The sequence below is a fragment of the Gracilinanus agilis genome, chromosome 5 (genome assembly GCF_016433145.1).
Source record: "Gracilinanus agilis isolate LMUSP501 chromosome 5, AgileGrace, whole genome shotgun sequence".
NCBI lineage: Eukaryota > Metazoa > Chordata > Mammalia > Didelphimorphia > Didelphidae > Gracilinanus > Gracilinanus agilis.
The window spans coordinates 23,909,256-23,918,100 of NC_058134.1; positions in this window are offsets into that span (position 1 = coordinate 23,909,256).

An 8,845-nucleotide genomic window follows, 5' to 3' on the forward strand; every position below is an offset into this window, starting at 1 on the left:
AAGAAAGAAAGAAAGAAAAAAGAGAGAGAAAGAAAGAAAGAAAGAAAGAAAGAAAGAAAGAAAAAGAAAGGCAACCCAATTCTTCAGGTCTATTCCATGAGTCTAGGGGGATCAAATGGTAGGCAAGATCTGGGGAACTGACTTTCTAGTGAGAGAGTGGGTTGGGAGAGCAATGCCAGAGCTTATTAATCAGTCAATCTTTATTAAGCACCCACTATGTGCCAGGAACACTTATATGCGCTATGCCTATACTTTAAGTGTTGAAACAAATTTAAGAGGCATATAATGTTAACAAAGATCCATATGCCCTGTAATTAGTGCAAAGTGAGCAAATGATCATGTTTGGTTAGGCTTAATAATAAAGGAAGAAAAAAAAACTTTTAGTATTTCATGGTTTATTTAGTGTTCTTGAGAATAATATTAGAGTATGAAGTACTTATTTCTTTTTCCATTTCACAGATTAAAAATACGGAGACTCAGAGGGAGGATGTCACTTTCTCATGGCTAAATAAAGACCTTGATCCCAGGTCTCCTGAATCCAAAATTACTGATTTTTTCTCCTACCATAATGATGCTTCTCAACAGATTATTATGACCAAGAAACTATAATGGAGACAATTGTTGTAAAAACTTTCCTTATACATATGAAATCATATACCTAATTGTTATTCTATTTAATAAGAATTAAGCATAAATAATTCAAATAATAGAATGTAACTACCATGTTATAAGCCATCGAAATAAAATATAATTGATACTACAATGGTAGATTAGAACCAAACATATAGTTTTTCTTTTCTCATTTTGTTAATTCATTAGGGGGAGGGCCCAGACCCATGATTTCATTGAAATGGAAATTAGAAATCTTCCCTCCCTCAGTGAAGGGTGACTCCTTCTTTACTATTTATACTCTTATATACAAGAATAAAAGACTAAGTGAATAACCAGAGGTAAAGAAAAGACAAAACTACCATGTTTCCAGGTGAAATGATGGCATATTTAAAGACTCCTCAAGGGTCAGTTGGGAAATTCATTGAGACGATAATGTCAGCAAATTTTCAGGATTTAAAATTACTCCATAGAAATCATCAGCACCAAAATCTTCGAGCAGGGGTTCTGGACCTTTCCTGAACCTCTTTGGCAGTCTGGTGAAGGCAATGGATCTCTTCTCAGAAGAATGGCTTTAAGTGCATAAAATAAATACCCACAAGTAAAAAATAAACCAATTATGTCAAAATATAACTATCACTCTGAGGGATTCATGGTAAAGATGCTACCCACATCCAGAGGAAGAACTGCAGGAGAGGAAACATATAAGAAAAACAATTGCTTGAATGCATGGGCTGAGGAGGACATGATTGGGGATGTGGACTTGAAACGATCACATCAATGCAAGTATCAACAATTTGGAAATGGGTCTTGAACAAGGACACATGTTAAAACCAGTGGAAATGTGCATCAGCCATGGGTGGGGGGGGGTGCAGGGGGTGAAGGGGAAAGTAGGAGCTTGAATCATGTAACTATGTTAAAATGAATATTAATAAATGATTTAAAAATATATAACTATCAAAAAAAGGTTAAGATCATGGATATGTTAGGAACACCTGTCTTAGTTGTTAAAGCACTAAAAGATTACATGATGTGCCCCAAGGGATAAAATCAGTGTGTTGGAGGTAGGACTCAGGTCCCAATTGAGGTTGACTCAGGTCTTCCTCAGAAGGCCAGCTGTCTATGTCCTATGCCAACTTAGGGTGAACTTAGATATAGGATTGCATAGTTGACATTTAAAATCTGTGGCTAGGGGGCAGCTGGGTGGCTCAGTGGATTGAGAGCCAGGCCTAGAGACAGAAGGTCCTAGGTTCAAATCTGGTCTCAAATGCTTCCTAGCTGTGTGACCCTGAGCAAGTCACTTAACCCCCATTGCCTATCCTTACCATTCTTCTGCCTTGGAATCAATACACAGTACTGACTCCAAGACTGAAGGTAAAGGTTCTTTAAAAAAAATAATAAGTAAATAAATAAATGAATGGACAAACAAATAAATAAATAAACAGCCCAACAAACAAACAAACAAATAATTGAAATGAAATCTATGTTACCATGCCATACTAGGTCTCACTAATTCTTTAGAATGCACAATCCTCTTTCACCTATTTATTCTCACACACGCAAAAAACCAAAGCCCTAAGTGTTATTTCCCAACAGATGGAGTTATCTTGCTTACTACTCTTCCCTTCATCCCCTATAAATGAATTTGCTTAGACTTTTCCTATGAATTCTTCCTTTATGGCTCTTTTGTTCTCCCTCTTCCCTAGTTGAAGGCTTCTTAAGAAGTTCAATTTCCTCTCCCTCCCTTTCCTTGGGCCTTTTGTTGTTTAATCTGAGAGCTGGAGAACTCTAGGTAGCAGAAACTTTGGATTATGGAAGGGAAATTTATCTTGGCAGAGGGCACGAGAGAAGGTTGGAATGGTTGGGAAAGATCCCATCATAATGGCTTTTGGATTTTAAATAACTCACTGTCATGGAACAGAGGGATAGTAGTAAAATAATTCTATCAGAAGATCATTAATTTGGAGCTGGGGAGATCTTTAGAAGTTATCCAGTCCAACTTCCCTCATTTTGCCAATGAAGAAACCAAGACCTTGAGATGTGAAGGGACTTGCCCAAAGTCACATAAAGCCATTTAACAGAATTGACTAATTAATAGAAATAAAGCATCAAGGTAGTATTTTAAGCCATGTTCCCTGACCCTGGCCCCTATGCTCAAAGGGAGTTAAAAACACTAGACTCAAAGTCAGATCTCTCTGCACCTCAATTTCTTCATAAGTAATATGAGATGGTTAGAAGAGCTCGTTTCTAAGCTGTTCCAGCTTTAAATATGCCAATCCTAGGAAATGAGAAATAAGAAGAAATACAAGAGGGGACCAGTCTGGTTAACCTATCTTCTTAAGACATAGCTGCCCCAGACACTCTAAGACAGGTGTCCAGCTTTTTTTTTTTTTTCGGGTCCAGCCTGAGAATGAATTAGATTTAAGAGCCAAAACAGTTTTTTGCACCTTTTTCCCAAATCCTCCTACTCTGCTAGTTATTGCCTGAAATTACTTATAGAAGAGGCAGTCTTTTATTCCACACTTAAGAGATAAAAGGCTTAAACTCAACAACCTTTGAGAGTTAATATGATGGTGTGAATTAGTTTTAGCCAAGGTGTAAATGATATCAGCTCCTTTCCAGCTTTGACAGAGGAAGGGTCTGGCAGAGAAGGGGGAGATGATACTAGAATGGAGGAAGTGAATAATACACTGAAGCCTGATGATGTTGGATCCAAACTTTACCTTGACTCCATTTGTCTTCTTCTTCTTTTTTTTAAACCCTTACCTTCCATCTTGGAGTCAATACTATGTATTGGCTCCAAGGCAGAAGAGTGGTAAGGGCTAGGCAATGGGAGTGAAGTGACTTGCCCAGGGTCACGCAACTAGGAAGTGTCTGGGGCCAGATTTGAACCTAGGACCTCCTGTCTCTAGGCCTGGCTCTCAATCCACTGAGCTACCCAGCTGCCCCCTCCATTTGTCTTCTGATGTTATTCAGAATAATAAAAATTCCTCTTATGAAGAGGCTTTGGGCAAAGGTAGCTCATTTTCTGTTAGAAGTTAATCACTCTTCTGTCATGCCAATATCTTGAAATATGATGAAAAATTTGGACCGAAGTATGAGGTGAGAAGAAGTAGCAAAAAACCCTGTGCAATGTTTTCAGTGAATTCATTTTGAATTCTTTGAAAAAAGACAGATTTTTTACTTTCCCAATGATTTGACAATGCCAAAATTTGATCTGATGAGTGAAGGGTGGTACTTCTAATCTCAAAGCCTATGTCTTATTTGAGGTTATGGGACAGAGAGGAAAGAAACTGGAATGGAATAAATATAAAGTGGGTTTCAAGGCTGGAGTATTTGCATAAGCTTCTCCTCATTGGTGGAGAGAATGATGACTCAATACTGCATGTCTTCATGAAAGTCAAGGGGAGGAGGGATATTCTTTATTCTTGCTTTCAGAGAAGAACCAAAGATGGGATCAGCTGAAGTATATGAGGCTGTTTATCCTGGAGAAGAAAAACCTTGGGGGTTGGGAGAGGGGAAGGAATGTCTTTAAATCTTATGGATTAACTTTGCTCTATTAGGACAGAACTAGAATCAATAGGTGGAAGCCTTAAGAAGCAAATTCCAGCTAAGGACTCTAATTATTCGAAAGTGGTATATGTTGTCTTGAGAGGTGTTATAAATAAAAGGGGTCCAATGGAGATGTTTAGATGTACAATGATGTTGATCTATCTATCTGTACTCTCCTCAGCTGCAGATGATGGAGGAACACCAACTCCAATCATCCTTAACTGCTACTGTAATTTATGCCTTTCTCTCTAACAGTTGCCCAAGAAGGACCCTCGAGGGTTTAGATAGATGGATAACCTTTCCAGGTCCAACCTGGGGTTGGATAGATTAGTATTGGCTATTGATTTGCCTTGGATGACATTCAGGATCTGACTGTGTTTGACTCCCGTTCACAGGGCTGTGATAGATAGAGCACTCAGGAAGGTACTTATTGTTGAACTCTCTTTATCTATAACCAGGGAAAAGATAACAAGGTCAAGGATTGGGGATTGGAGACCCTATTGATCTATTATCTATAAACTAGTTGACAATCAGGTCTGGAGACTATTGATAAGGTGAAAGCTGGAGATATGCTCACTCCCACTACCTCTGGCCGGACCTGGTCATAGCCAAGCCAGAGAATAGGGAAGCTATTGATGCAGCTGTATTGATGATCTAATTCTCTCAGCTTTCTCACTACCAGTGTTGGTGATGCACTACCTCTCACAGTCTATCAGGAAATAGCTTCAGAGTTATTCCTGCCCTCTTCTTCATAGACCTTCCTGCCACCCTTTGACTACCCACTCAGTCCAGAGATTTCCCAGTCCAGAGACTCCTGTCCAGAGACCACCAGAGAGACTTCCCTCAAAGTGGCTGTCAGGGGTATTTATACCGTGGGGCCAACCAACATTTGCCCCTGGCTCACGGCACCTGGGAACATTCTGAGTCTTCCAACTGCCATCTATGTCAGTCAAGGTGGCATCCATCACTTCCCAGATTATGAATATAACAGAGGTAATGGGTTCCATTTCACTTGAGTTCTTCCAAGGATGAATGGATGACCTCTTGGTAGGTATATTGTAGAAGGGAATCTTGGTCAGGACTGGGTTGGCCACAATTACCTCTGAGATTTCTTTCAGATCTGATATCCTGTGATTATTTACTTTCAAGGATGTGGGTACCTGGTTTTTTATCTAGTGAAACCTAGAAAAGATTTTTCTTTTGATGTCAAATACATACAGAATTACCATTCATTCCTTGGGCCAATTTTTCAACTTTAAAATTTTATTGTTAGACCACATGTAGTCTGGGAACAGCCTGGTTCTTCCTCTGGGGAATCAGGACCTACATCCTGCTAGCCAGAAGACATCATTTACCTTCCTGTCTATGGTGGTCATTTTTCATTTTCGCAGGATCAGAAAAAAATACAGTACCTCGTGTCCAAATGTTTCATATGGGTATCATAAATTGCAATCAGTGTTCTTTTTCCATGGCATTTATAAATTGCTTCTATCATACCTACAACTTAAGTTTTAAAAATGGATAAAAAGGAAACATACTTAAAATGACCACATAGAGTTGGTTTATAGTCAGAAGACCTAGGTGTAAATTTTACTTCTGATACTTATTAGCCACAAGATTATGACAGCCTTCTCCAGTGGAAAGAATATTGACTTTGGAGTCAAGAGAACCTGGGGGCAAAATCTTACCTCTGATACCTGTTCTCTTTTGAGACCTTGGGCAAGTCACTCAGTCTCTAATTATTCGTGTCCTTAACTGGACAAATGAGGGGGATAATAATTAACTCTGCCCTGGAATCCCTTCTGACCATAAATCTAAGATCTTATGAGCTTATAAACTTATGATTAACTACTTAGCCTTTTTGAGCCTCAGTTTCTTCATCTGTAAAATGGGTTTAATAACATCTGTAGTGTCTATCTCATAGAGTTGCTATTGAGGTCTAAGGAAAAATTCCTCATACAAAGTATTTTGCCATCTTTACAATGCTGTACATCTTTATATTTTTTGACTAGATTTATAATTTCATTGGTGTGGGGAACTTTTAGTGAACAAATGCCTTGTACCAATGGAAATCTACACCTACTCTAAAAATTCGAGCCTTAGACTGTTTCTTGGATCAGAGGGCATTGAAATGACTTGCCCAGGGTCACAGAGCCAGTATGTGTCAAAGGTAAGACTTGAACTCAGATATGACTCTCAAGTGTCTCTCTATCCACAATGCTTCATTGTCTTTCCAAAGTGCTATATAATAACTGACCCAAAATATGATGTTTTATTTAATATTTATATGAAATCTGTTGGTGCTGTGGCAAAAATAAACTGAATTTTTTTTTTGAAATGACAGTGTAGAAAAAGTTATAGTCATGCTCTTTGTAGTGGCAAAAAAAAAAAATGGAAAATGAGAGGATGCCCTTCGTTTGGGGAATGGGTGAACACATTGTGGTATCTGTTGGTGATAGAATACTATTGTGCTCAAAGGAATAATGAACTGGAGGAATTCCATGTGAACTGGAAAGACCTCCAGGAACTGATGCAGAGTGAAAGGAGCAGAACCAGGAGAACATTGTATACAGAGAATGATACATTGTAGCACCATCAAATGTAACTGACTTTGCTACTAGCAGCAATGCAGTGATCCAGGACAATTCTGAGGGACTTATGAGAAAGAAGCTCTCCACATCCAGAGAAAGAACTGTGGGAGCGGAAACACAGAAGAAAAACAACTACTTGATCACATGGGTCTATGGGTATATGATTGGGGATGTAAACTCTAAGTGATTGCCCTAATGCAAATATTAATAATATGAAAATAAATCTTTATAATGACACATGTAAAATCCAGTGAAATTGCTTGTTGGCTATGGGAAGGAGTGGGAGGAGGGGAGGGAAAGAACATGATTCATGTAACTATTGTTATGTAGAGATGGCAGCATGGAATCCCTGCAAAATACAGGGTCAGCCTCACCCAGAACATAACACTATGGAAAAAGATTCTAAATTAATTAAATAAATTTTTGAATAAAAAAAGAAATGACAATGTAGAAGCTTTTGTGTAAGTCTCCCAGATGTTTACAATGTAGTTATAAATAGCTTTAGGGAGTCCTGGAGCCATACAAATTTCATGCTGATGAACCACGTTAACCTAATGAGGTCAGTCTGACATGTTTCTGACTTGTGCCCTCCTCCCTTTCTTACCAAATTCTCTCCCACCTCCATCTCTATTCCTGTCCCTCACACACACATGCATACACTCACTCCCTCTCCCTCTCTCTCTCCAGCCAGACTGAAAAGCCTGAAATTCTATCCTAGGAAAGAGATTCACTTTTAGAGTTCCTAAATAAAAGAGTGAAGTACTGAATGGTCAGCAGGCCCTGCCCAGCCCTAAAATAAGCCTCTGCTAAGCAAGCTGGCAAAAGCTGGCAAGGCCACAGGGTCTAAATATCAGTGGGCTCATCTTGCAAAGCAAAACCTGGCTGGGATCCTGGCCACACAAGTGAGCAGCAGGCAGGAACCTCTGGGAGGCCAGGCGCCTACTGAGCCTAATCCCCTACCCCAAGACTGGAAAGCGGCCCTGGTCCAAAGCCCTCAGCTTCTAAAGCCTAACTAGCTCCTGCACCCCAGAAATGGGGGCTGGCAGGTGTGGGGCTGCCCTTTCTCATTCCTGGCCCCTTCCCATTGCTCCACTCACACTGTGCCTTGCTTACCAGCTAGGGCTGAAGAAACCAATCGCCCAACCTGCATTTATTAAGAACCAGCTACGTGCTGGATGCTGAGCTAGACCCAGCGAATATAAAAGACCCCTGAAAAAGGCCGACCCAAGACTTCTCCCTCTTTTGCCTTTTCCAGCCCGAGAAAGTTTTCCAACTCTACAGATCGAAAGTGGAAAGAACATTTCCTCTTGAAGTCAGAGTCCCGGGGCTCAAATTCTGCTCTGCTATTCACTAGCTGCCTAGGAGATCTTGATCAAGTCACTTAACCACCCTGGTCTTCATGTTCCCCATTTGTAAAATTGAAGGGGCTGGCCTGGACAGACTTGGAAGTCCCCTCGGCTCTAGGGCTAGGATCCTTCTCCCTTCCCGTGTCCCGGGAAAATGGATCCATCTTGGGGCTTCGAGGGGCTGCAAAAAAGGAGACAGCAGAACCTCAGGCGATTGGCTAAAAGGGGGCAGAGGAAGGCTTGCCCAGTGTGTGTATAGCGCTGGTGGTGGAAGGAAGAGGAGGGCGGGGTGGGGGGGCGGTGTTCTATTCCACCTGCAGCTACTTGTCACCCGGGCTTGGGGACGCCCAAAGGATCCCAGGGGCAGCCACCGCAGCAGCAGCAGCAACAGCAGGCGCCGCCCTTAGACAGCTGCGAAGGCAGCAGCAGCCTGCGGCCGCCGGTAGGAAAGCGGCAGAGCCTTCCTCTCCTACCCAGGCACAGCTAGCACGAGCATCGCCGGTAGCTACGGAGGCGGCGGAGATGAGCAGCGACACCTGCGAGATGGAGGGTAACTGAGCGCACACTTTTCCTTTCTTTTCCTAACTCTGGGCTGGCCCACGAGGCCAGCAAAGGACCGCGCTGGGGGCCGTCCCCCTTCCCAGCGCGATTGCCCCCTGCAAACAGCTTTGTTCCCCCGCTCCTCACTCTTTAGCTGACCTTGTCTTCTCCACGGCTGGGGTAGGCAGACGGTGGAGACGCCTTTGA